The following is a 12744-nucleotide window of genomic DNA, read 5'->3' as shown; positions in this document are numbered from 1 at the left end:
ACAAGGGCTGGCAGCCTCGCCTGTATCCTTGTGGTTAGTAGCCCAATGCCTAACCCATAGTGTCACTGGACTACAGTTTAAAATAGAGTCTGAGAAGGTCTCACTGGGAAGGCAACATCTGAGTAAAGGCCTGAAGAAGGTGAGAACGTGAGTCATAGGTACACCTGGAGAAGAACGTTACAGACAGAAGGAACAGCTAATGCAAAGGCCTGTGGTGGAGTGCCTGGTAGTTCACAGATCAGCAAGGAGGCCAATGTGCCTAGACAGAGAGGAACCAGCAGTGAGAAGAAGGAGGTAATGTCAGAGTGAGGGGTCAGCCAGGAAGGACCTTATAATGATTTGAGCTCTTACTCTGAATGGGACAGAAGTCTCTGCAAGGTTTTGAGAAGATGAATGGCCCCATCTAACTTCACAGGATCCCTTAGACTGCTGTCCTGACAATAGGCCATTGGAACAAGGGCTAAAAGCATGGGGGCAGGGAAGGTGGCAAAGCCATAACCCTGGCAGAACTTGATGGTGACCAGGACCAAAGGTAGTGGCAGTGCTGTTGGTGACAATTGTGGGATTTGGAGTGCATTTTGAAGGAGAGTTGGTAGGATTGCTGACAGATTGGATGCAATATGTGAGTGAGGAGTCCATGGTAATGCCAGGCTGTGTCCTGAGCCCTTGGAAAGATGATGGTCATACACAGATGGCAAAGACTAGGGGTGGCATGAAAGAGCAGGAGTTCCATTTTAGACGTCTGTGTTGAGATGACTATTCATGTCTGAGTGGATGGACAGTGGCAGTTAAACATATGCCAGGAATTAAGGGAGATGCTGGGCTGAAGACAGAATGTGAGAGCTGCCTCAGACTGTGGTTCGGGAATACTCACCATCCTATTATTGATCACACTTTACTCTGGTTGCAGGCTTCTGGAAGACCAGGCTCATTTCTCAGTGCCCACTGCAGTGCCTGGCCCACAATGTTAGTTCAATCAGTGAATGAATAAGTGTACAAGTGAACAAATGATTGAATGCACAAAGAACAAGAGAGTGCCAGTGTGCTGGTCTGATTCACGATGCCTGCATTATAAACTAAAGAAAAGAGAAAAAGACTCATTTTCAGAGACATCTTCTAGGGACAATGTCCCATGAACTTCTAGGGAATGGTCCCTTGTTTGGGGTATAACAGAAAGCAAGGCCCTCCTGGTGGAAACTGGGCAGGTCGCAGGGACAGTGTTGGTGCAGGGCAACTGTGCTGACAGTCACCCTTGCCTGTTAGTCTTAGAGAGCAGAGGGATCTCCGCAGAGGATCAGCTCTGGAAAGAGACACAGCCTCCACGCACAGAGATATCCTGGATCCCCCTGTCCCCCCCTTTCAGTGATTCAGTGTTTAGTGGAGCATGGTGGTTGCCAAGCATTCTTTTGCTTTGAAATCTCCCCTGGAGAGATCCGAGGTGTAGTACAGTGCTGGGCTGAGACTGGTTGTGTGGAAGTCCTGGGAGCATTCAGTAACACATGTTGCCAGGCCCCACCCCAAAGATGCTGAGGCAGTGGGTCTGAATTTGTGTAATGACTCAGGCATGGCGTCTGGTTTCTTATCCCTTTTCCTATAGCCTGTGATTTGGGACAAACCTCTCACCCTGTCTGGGCCTCAGTTTCTTCCTCTGTAAGATGAGGATCAAAGAATATCTTGTATATGAGGATTCAGTGTGACATTACATTTGTAGCAGTGACAGTTTACTCTTGTGATGGTCAAAAGGGCCCTCCATGTGCTTCTGAGGTAACCAGGTTTGGGGACAAGTTGTTGAGAGGTTACCACCACACTGAAGATGTTCCATTTAGCTTGTTCTAGAATTCCATTTAGCTCCTCTACCGTCCCTTCTGTGCTTCAGCACTTACCACACAGCTGCAATTGTCTGCCTGTCTCATCACCCTTCCCTCCTCTCCTCCCTCCTGCCTCTCACCTGCCTTCTCCAGCCCTCCACCCTCCTGAAACCTGGAGAGGGATGCAGTCATTCAGTACAGCATCACCTGCTAGACTAACAGGTGCTATGGGACAATGGACTCCAGGCAAGGTCCACTCCCGCTCCCCCCCCCCCCCCCACCCCCCCATCTCCTGCATCTCTCAGAAATAGGGGGCAGCTTCTGAAGATGCTGTTTTTGGCCCAGGCATCAATAGCTCAAACAAAGGCATTTTCTATGGCTGCTGGGAAGGCGACAATTGTTTCCATTTAGCAAACGTTTGCTGCCAACACCAGTGTTTTCTTTTGGAAGCCAAACGTTTGGTTGAGAAGACAATGCCAAGCTAAATATTTTCTCTGCATAAAAATCCCTTTAATTTTTTAATCATTTGGCAAACATTTCCTTCCTCCCTCCCCTCGCCCTTCTGTTCCTCTTCTCCCCCTCACTCTCTGTCACTAGCTGGGTCTCTATGACACCCAACATCTGGGCAAGAACTGAAAGGTTTGAAGGGCCACACAGATGTTTCCAGACCTACAGATGATGGGCTTTGTGCTGATACACATCTGGTTGGTATGCTAACATTGTTTCTTCAAATCACTTATCTGGGTATTTAAAATTCATGGCCATTTCCAGCCCCTACCCCAGCCTCTTCTCATTCTAGGTGTCCACATTAAACCCTGGTTAATAGAAGATGGGGGGGGGGGGTCCCCAGATGTTGTAAATGGTTGACACACTCAGCTGTTGACTAGAAAGTTGGCAGTTTGAGTCTACCCAGGAGCTCTGGTAGCGTAGTGGTTACGAATCGGGCTGCAAACCTCAAGGTTAGCAGTTTGAAACTACCAGAAAGATGAAGCTTTCTGCTCCCGTAAAGATTTATAGCCTTGGAAACCCTGTACAGGGTTGCTATGAGTCAATTCCGACTCCACAGCACATAGCCACCAACCAGAGGCACTTCAAAAGAAATGTCCAGCAATTTACTTCTGAAAAAAATCAGCCATTGAAAATTCCATGGAGAACAGTTCTATTCTGGCATACGTGGACTTGCCATGTGTTGGAGTTGACCCAACGACAACTGATGAGAGAGGCCAACCAGACAGTGATGAGGCACCCTTATGCTGCCAACCAAGGAATGGGCAGAACAGTAGTTCTCCAACATTCCATGGCTGATGGCAGAAGCGCCTGTGTGTCACACAGTCCTCTCACTTCCCGAACACACCCTGAGGGGGAAGTCATCTACCTCACTACCTGTGCCAAGGTCCAAAATCTGGGGCTGTTGATTCCGTTCCAACTCACAGCAGCCCTGTAGGACAGAGTAGAACTTCCCTTTAGGGTTTCCAAGACTGTACATATATACAGAAAGCAAACAAACTTATTTTTCTTCCACAGAGTAGCTGGTGGGTTCAAGCTACAGACCTTTCAGTTAGCATCTGGGCTTACCCACTATATCAGCAGGGCTCCTTATACACAGGTCAAAGGTTACAACGTCTCTGAATCCATGGTGAGAGCATCCCATGCCCTATAACCCACTATGTGTCCTTCCTGACAACACCATGGCATGGGGCTGGGCCACTCTACCACACCATCAAGGTGCTGCCCATCCGAAGCTGCCCTCCCATCAAACTACCGGAAGTCAGCCTCCACCCCCACCTTAGTAGCGAAGGCAGACTTGAAATGAGTTTGTGTTTGCTAAGCCCTCAGTTTGTTCCTTTTCCAGGGAGCAAGAATTTCTATACAGCAAACCAGAGGGTAAAACCTATCAGGGCAGGGTTTGCAGAATGAGCAAATAAATGGATGAGTTAGTGAATGGATGAGTGAATGAGGGTCCAAATGGATGGGAGAATCAAAACAAACAAACAAACAAAAATCCCATTGTCTTGGAGACCATTCTGACTAATAGTGAAAAAACTCATCTTTCTCAGGCAGAGTGGCTGATGGGCCTCATAAAGTAAAAAATCCAAATGCACTGCTGTTGAGTTGATTCTGATTTACAGCGACCCTATAGGAAAGAGTAAAACTCCCCCCATACAGTTTCCAAAGTGGGAAATCTTTATGGAAGCAGGCTGCCTCATCTTTCTCCTGTGGAGAAGCTGGTGGGTTGAAAACACCAACCTTTTGGTTAGCAGTAAAGTGCTTAACCATTGCACCTCCAGGGCTTCTTAGGGATTAACAGGTAAATAAACCAATAAATAGATGGATGAATGAGTTAGTGAACATGTGAATGAGTGAATGGGTAGGTGATTGAGTGACCAAACGCATAAGAAACCAAGAGAGAAATGAACTCACCCCTGCCTCTGTGACCAAGGGCACAGTCTGCATACTTGACATTGCAGGTGAATCCAATAAACATGAAATCGTGTGGAACAAGTCTCCATGGAGCACTTTACTGGTAAAGAGCAATTGAGTTTATTCCTCATCAATGATCAAAGCTCCTTCGTCCACAGAAAGAACACTAGCTTTGGAACCTCCTGGGTCATCTCTCTGGGTTTGAGTTTGTCACTTCTTGTCACTTTACTTTTCTAGCTTCCAGTTTCCTCATCTGTAAAATGGGGGTGATGGTACCTATCTGGTAGGACTGATTGTGGAGAATTTGGGGATTTGAGTATAAGGTACTTGTGTATGTCTCTGATTATTCTGTTCTTTCTGTTACTCAAAAGAGCTGTATTTTCTGGCTGTGTGAACTCAGATATGTTAGTTAACCTGTGTGCCTCTATTTTTTATAAGCGGATGGATCTGTAGGATAACTACTGGACTGTGAACCACAAGGTCAGCAATTCGAGCCCACCAGCCACTCAGCCTGAGAAAGATGAAAATTTCTGCTCCCACAAAGATTTACAGCCTCGGAAACCTTATAGACATAATAGTGTCTGCTTCAGTGCTCGTAATAGAGCTTAGTACATACTGACAATATAGCAATGTTAGCTATTGTTCCAGATTAAATTATTGTTCTCAACTCTTCACTTTCTCCTCACAAAGGAATTATAAACCTCTCTCCATTGACTTTGACTTTGGCCATGGGACTTGCTTTAACCAGACATATGGATGGGTATGACAGCATTCTAGTTCCTGGGCTCTTAAGAGATTTGCTGCTGCTCTTTTCTGTCTGTGTCCATCATGAAGGCAGCCTAGTCTATATTATAGTTACTTCTTCAACCCACGACCTGATATGTAAAGACACAGAGGGTCTAGCTAAGCCCAGCTAGGTGCAGGTGAATTGTAACCCTCATGCAATGAAAGCAAGTAATAAACGTTTGTCATTGTAAGCCATGAGCAAAAGCTGACTAATACAGCCATTATTATTATAATAGAGATCTATTTTATAAAATAGAGATCTCTTTTATGGATGAGGAAAACAGATGTCATAGAGTTGGCTGCAACACAAATGGTTAACATGATCAGCTGCTAACTGGAAGGTTGGAGATCAAATCAATGTACAGGGGTCTCAGAAGAAAGGCCTGACGGACTACTTTTTTAAAAAATCAGTCACTAAAAATCCTATGGCGCACAGTTCTATCTGACACAGGTGAGGTTGTCATGAGTTGGAATGAATTGATTTGAGGATAACTGGGTTGGTTTTTTGTTATTATTGTTTTTTTAATAGATAAGAAAAGTGAGGCTTCAAGAAGTTAAGGAACTTGCTCATGGTTGCAGAGGAATTACATGATGGTGATGGGATTCAAAGTCAGATTCATTCATTCATTCAACAATTATGTGAAGCATCTTAAGCACTCACATTGTGGCACCTATTGAAAAAGCAGAGAGGGTCCCGTGGAGATTCTATTAGAGTGAGCAGAAGCAGAAAAATACAGGTCAACTAGTAAATCACCAAGGACGTTTCAGTGGTGATAAATGGTTTGAGAACTCTTGGTGTGGCACTGGAGAATCAACACTGGACTTCGAACCACAAGGTTGGCATTTCAAACCCACCAACTGCTCCTCAGCACTTAACAAGAACAACGAATGGTTTGAAGGATATAAAATCGGATGCTGTGAGAGTGACAGGGCAGTGGTGAGAGACAAATTTACAAAGGATGGTCAGAGAAGGGAGAAGGACCCTCTAAGGAAGTAACACTTGCATGGAGATGGGAGGAGTCAGTCATGAAAGACACAGGGGAAGAGCTCTGCAGACTGGAACAAGCAAGGGGTATTCCAGGAACAGGAAGGTGCCCAATGTGGCCGAAGTGAAGTATGAGGCAGAGATGGAAGATAAAGTCGGAGAGATGAGAAAGCTAGGTAACATGTGGCATTGTTGTATACAGAGTATGGAATTTATTCTAAGTACACGGAGGACTTTCAGCAGAAAAAACATGTATTGACTTTCTATTTTAAAATTATCACTGTTTTGAGTGGAGAATGATGGTGGGGTAGTCTGTTGGGAGACAGTGGTAGTAGTTCAGGAAGGAGATGGTGGCAAGAACTAGAGTAGTGAATGTGGAAATGAACAAACAAATTGACTTGAGATATACTTTGGAGGTAGAGTCTGTCTACATGCTCATTGGAGGTTGAGATAAAGAGACACCTCAAAAATGACCTTGTAAACTTATCACATAATTCACAATAAAACATTAAAAAAAAAAAAGAAGAAGTTACACCCCTGCCAAATAAACAAGGGATTAATAAGAGTGTATCAATACCCGTGTATTTGTTAATAACAGTGTATCAATACTGCCCCTGCCAAAAATGACCTTCATGGCAGTCTGATTGACTACTACAAGAACAAGCAAGTTGTTCGCAGGGGAACCGTCAAGACACGCAACCAAGTTCCCTCACGGCAAACTGCCTTCCAGGACTGAAACTCAAAGGGAATACACAAGCAGTAAAGTTGTGAACTAAGTCCAACCACATTCAATAGACTCCTGTCAATCTGGATTGAGACCTGGTTGGCCAGCAGTTTAGTGAGACCTAGGGACTCCTGAGCCCACGGACAAGGACATAGTCACAGAGGACTAGAGTGGAGAGTGAAGCGTCCAGCTGATATGAAGTGAGGGGAGATGCATAAGAACACTCATACTTACAGATAGTACCCATTTGACCTAGCCTTAATGGCTGGATGATCAGAACTCAACTAGAGGAAGAAAGAAGAGGGAAAAAAATGTAATCTGCTATAGTTTAATGAACCTGACATATACTTAGGGATGTAGTAGCTCAAAAGAGGAAACAAATCTTTACAGTGAGAATCATTCCCATCCCCTCTGTACACAGGGTTGACAGATGGGCAACTTAGACACTGCTACCCAATATGGGGGGGCTACAAAGAGATGAAGTGACAGGCTTACAAGTTTTCAAGAGGGAGCTTAGTTTCAGAGGGTGCAGGGAAGGTAGAATTTCCAATGAGTGGTTTCTAACCTGTCTAGATGGGGCTGGTGAAAAGATATGAGGATAAGACTCTTGTGGTTCAACAGTGAATAATTGCTATCAGGACTGACTGTGAGTGTTGCAAATGTAAAGGTAGACATTTGTTGCAGACCGTGAAGGCCTGGTCAGAGGTTCGTGGCCCTATAGGCCCGAGTGTAACAGATCTGGCCACGTGGCAGTTAATAACAAATTATTTTTATTAATTGCAGACACGAAGCCCTTGAAATACACAGATAAATGTAATATTTTCCTAAAAGCCAAGACTGTAAAATTCTAAACAGGCAAAGTTCTTCCCTCAGAGAATTCATTCAAGGTAAATTGGGTGGCTCCCTGGTTTGTTCCAAGGACAATAGGAATGCCCTCCCTAAAGTGTTTCCAGGTGCTGCCTATTCACCCAGGCGCCTCTTTTCCTGAAGAACCTGGGCTGGGCAGCTGACACAATGGGAATCCTCCCTTTCTTCCCTCCATTTGAGGCTAGGTGCTAAAAGGTATGTTAATTAAGCTTGAGAAACCAAGTTGTGGTCCTGAGATTCGAACCTGCAAAGTATGATGTAAAGTTGCCTGAATGTCTGGAAAAATAAGATTGACAGCTGTATTTTGTCTTAGTCCCCTCCTAGCTTTGTGTAAAGTACCTCCCCTAAATAAAAGGAAGGCGCAGAACGAATCCAGGTGCATAACGACTGGCAAGGCGTGCGTTACAGCATGCAAGGGATACAGTCCAGCCTTGCAACCACACTGCCTGTTTAGCTAAGATGTTTACTATGCAGGATATTACGACCTTCGTGGCTGAGATGTTTGCAACGCAGGATCTGCCTGATGCCAGTCCAGCATTCACTCTGGTTTCGGAGTGTCTCTTTGTCTCTCTCTTTGCATCTCTGTGTCTCTTTTGCTATTTCTATCACCGCTTGATCTCCCCTCCTCGTGAACCAAACACTCGTGAACAACACAACTATGTTGAGGCAGGTCCCCGACAGACATTTTGTAACAAAAGGAGGGGAGTGGTTGACTTTGAAGTCCAGGAGCAGAGGACCCTGGGACCATCAAGGGAGAAGGGCGGAGTGCGGGACCCTATCCAGAGAAGCAGCGACACCAGAGATGGAGGCAGAGACAATCATGTGGAGAGACAGAGTGGCTGGGGACTCTAGACTCGAGGAGGGAGTAGGGCTGTGTGCTGGCAACCAGGGGGCAGGCTTGCAGGGTATACCCTTTGGTTGTTTGAATGGTTATATATTCCTGAGTGTTTTGGTGTACATCAAAAAAAAAAAGAGGGAATAGAAGCAAATGCTGTTGAATGATGATGCATGAATGGGATTGTAATCATTGCAATGAAATGATATACGATAGGATGAATGTAAAGCTGATGTTCTCCCATGTAAACTACCACCCAATTCACAATAAAAACTTTAAAAAAATAATTAGCTTTAAAAATGACCTTCATGTGACATTGGAGGGGGCTGGTACCATATACTAAACTAGAGGCAGCTGGAGTGGCAATTGATCTGGATAAGGTCTACTTTCAATATTTTCAACTGGAGATGCCTGTTAACCTCCAGGGGAGCTGCCAAGTAGGTTGCTGTCTGTTCAAGGCTAAGGTTCTGCTCAAGGCATAAACACAAGTGTCTTCAGTGCAGGTATGATTCGAAGCAATGGAAGGAGATGAGGTCATATAAATAGGGAGGAGAGGGCACAGGATTGAGTCTTGGGCACAGTGTACTTTAGGATGTTCTTAGCAGTACTTTAGGATGTTCTTGGAGAAGCTGCTAAAATAGTCTGAGAAGGAAGAGCCAGCAAGCTAATGCACTGTGATTCTAGAGGTTGAGCTCATTGTTAAAGAAGCTCAATGATTGTTGAAGCCCTGAAACTACATTGATCAATATAGTAGTCACCAGTCATGCATAGCTAGAGAGTACTTGAAACGTGGCATGGATCTATACTGAGATGTGCTTTAAGTGTAAAACACACCCAGGTATCAAAGATGTAGTATGAAAACCAGAGTAAACCAGTTGTCATCTGCTTGATTCTGATTCAGGGCAAACCCCTGAGTGTCAGAGTAGAACTGTGATTCAATGGTTTACAATGGATGACGTTTCAGAAGTAGATCACCAGGACTTTCTTTCTTTCTTTCTTTCAAGGCACAACTGGGTGGACTTGAACCTCCAACCTTCTGGTTAGCAGTCAAGTATGCTGTTTTCACCACCACCTAGGAATTCTTAGAAAAACAGCATGTTAAATATCTCACCTCATTAATAATTTTTACATTGATTACTTGTTCGGAAGATAATACTTCAGATATATTAGGTTAAATAAAATACAATGATAAAATCAATATTACCTGTTTTCTCCACATCTTTTCACTTGCTAAAATGTTGTTACTAGAAAATGTACAATGACTATGGGCCTCACATTTATGGCTTGCATTGCGTTGCGTTTCTATAAGGCGGTGCTACCTTAGAAAGACCGCAATGGGGTGTCCCTACCATATGTTGACACAATTCCTAAAGCACTGGCTAGAGCTTCCCCCAACACTCTCATCTTCCTGCCCCACATAGTCCTGGACTTCCCCAAGCAAAGAATAGGTGTCAAATTTCTCTGCAGAGATTTAACTGACAAGTTCTTATTCCAGCTCATTGGATATGTTTTTGTCTTGAAACCACAAGCAGAAAAAAATATATATATACACAACATGAAACTAAAGAAAGGAGCAAAATTTCCCCAGCACACTGCCAAGCAACTGTTCTGTTTCTCTCAACTCCCTGCAGCTTCATCAAACACAAAGACACTTGCCACATGGACAAGGAAATCATTTGGGAAAGTGTCAAAAGACCATACGTAAGGTTGGAATTCTGAGATTTCCCCAACCAGCTGGTATCTGTCATGGGCCTCCCTGCAAAGGGCCTCCCTGCAGAATCCCCCCAGCTCATAGATCCACTGGGGTTGGTCCCTGAGATTACATATACAACTTGTAAATCATCGCCTGACCAGATTCCACACTCAGACCTCGGGGGCTCTGAGCAATTATCATTCCTGCCTTCATAGAGGGACTATGAACTCAGCAGGGTGAGGCAGTTTGGGGGAAGTGTCATCTTGCTTGCCTGTCCACAGCCCAGACTGGGTACATCACCTTGCCCTGGGGCCATTAAATAAAGTGGACCCTCAGTGGAGCAAAACAAGACCGTACAGATACAAAGAGAGGTAAGGCCCAGAGAGAACAAATAGAGGGAGAGTCTGAAAACAGTCAGTGAGCTGTAGGGATTAGAGAGACATTGGTGCCTCACTGGGACATGGCCTGAAGAAAGCTCAGAGGAAAAAGGAGATGGACGAGTCAGAATGCTTTTAATCACCGAGTGTCTTCTATGTGCCTGGCACTGTACCAAGCATATGGAATGGTGAATGAAATCGGCCTGGTTCCTGCCCTCATGGGCTTATGATAACAACTAACAAGTGCTATGAAGGATAGGGATGTGGCCCCCAAAGAGGCTTTTGAGCTAATTTGGGAGACCGGGAAAGCCTTCCCTGAGGAAATGACATTTGGGCTGAGATCTGATCATTGGGTAATTTGGAATTAATTGCACAAAAGAGAAATTAACTGAGTGTACCAAACAGAAGAAATACCCTGTGCAAAGGTCCTGTGGTAGAAAGGAGTAGCATGGGTTTGAGGAATGGAAGCAGCAGCACTAGAGCAAAGACAGCAGGGTGAGTCTGGAGAGGAAGGCAGGGGCCAGGGCACATGGGGCCTATCTAACGGAATGTTAGAGAGAGCTGAAGGCTGAGGAGAACACAGAAGGTGGGGAAATAGAGCTGGGACTTGGAAACCAGGTGCTAGAAAGAGCAAGAAGCTTGTTGATGACCAAGGAGCGTAGGTACGTGGTGGCCTGTGGCCAAGGCAATGACTGAGTTAGACCCGGAGGCAACCCAATCTGGGTTTAGCAAGATGCCTAATCTTTCTGTGCCTCAACTTGTACATCTATAAAAGAGAGACTACTCTGAACTTGTGGTGATATCCTGGACATTAGTGAAATGTCTGGGATGCTGTTGGCAGAGCAATGGCACATTAGGAGTGAACGTACATTTTTTATAATGTCCTGGCATGGAGCTGGAGGATACGCACTGGACTGTTAACCTCAAGGTCAGTGGTGCGAAACCACCAAGGTTGCTATGAGTCAGAACCAACTCAGTGGCACTTAAAAACACCAGCAACATTGCACTTCTATAATAATAGCAATAATAGTGTGGAAATAGGATGGGAGACTCAGCTAGGAGCTCTACAGCAGAACTGAGATTCAGGGCCAGGGAAGGGTAGGCTTGGGTCCACAGAGGGCCAGAGCTGGTGAGAGGCAGGAGTCAGGGAGGTGTCTAGGGGCACTGCCAGTTCCCCCAGTCCCTGTCATGTGTCTAGGGGCCTCAATTCCCATTTCTTCTCCTACAGTGCAAAACAGGCAGGCGAGTACCAAGGCTTGGGCCGCAGGCTGGTATTTTACATGAAGGAGGTGGAAAAATGGCTACCCTGGAGTTCTAGGCTGAATGCCTCCCTTCTTCTGTCCAACAACCTCAGCTTTGGAGCTCAACTTAAAGAAAGGAGGCCCCTGTTCTTTGAGTGGGGAGCCTGGCGCCAGCTTCTGAAACCTCCTCTGTGGAATCTAGTCACCCTCCAACCTTCTGGGCAGTTTCCTTCACTGGCCTGAGAGACTGAGTTATGGCTAAGATGAGAATCAAAGGACCACACACCATGGGGCCAAGACCTAAGGAGTTTAGAGCATGTTAGGTTTCTCAAAGAGCCCCCAAACCTTTAATCTGCCTTTAGAAAAGATTTTTTCAAAGGCTTGGGGTTGTTTTTAAATGCTGCCTATGTCTGAAGAAATCTGAACAAAAGAACTTGGGGATTTGGGAGGCAATTAGTATACATGAAATATTTATTGGTTTTCTCTTAATTATAAAAGTAACATATGCTCAACCTGGAAACTTGTAAAACACCAAAAAGGATAAAGTAAAAAACTGCACTAAACCCACCATATATATGGTGTGCATTTTTTTGAGTTTATGATATATAAGAGTCCCTGGATGGTACTTGATGATTAGCCAAAAGGTTGGTGGTTCAAACCCACCCAAAGGCAACTCAGAAGACAAGCTGGAGATTTGCTTCTGAAAGATCAGAGCCTTAAAAATGCTATGGTGGAGCAGTTCTACTGTGCACAGTTAGGATCACCATGAATCAGCATCAACTCAATGGTGACTTCCGGCAACAACAGCATTATGATATACGCTAGTCATGGTGCTGAGGTTTTCAAGCTGGATCTTATTTTGTCCTCACAACACCCCTTCAAAATGTTGTTTGTTGTTAAGTGCCGTCCAGTCAGTTCCGACCCATAGTGACCCTGTATAGGGTTTCCGAGGAGTGGCTGGTGAGCTTGAACTGCTGACCTTGCAGTTCAAATGGCTTTGCAGTCTG

Source organism: Chrysochloris asiatica, unplaced genomic scaffold (assembly GCF_000296735.1).
Source record: "Chrysochloris asiatica unplaced genomic scaffold, ChrAsi1.0 scaffold00106, whole genome shotgun sequence".
In the NCBI taxonomy this organism is placed as follows: Eukaryota; Metazoa; Chordata; class Mammalia; order Afrosoricida; family Chrysochloridae; genus Chrysochloris; species Chrysochloris asiatica.
The sequence above is the reverse complement of the archived record's forward strand: the minus strand, read 5'-3'. Positions refer to the sequence as shown.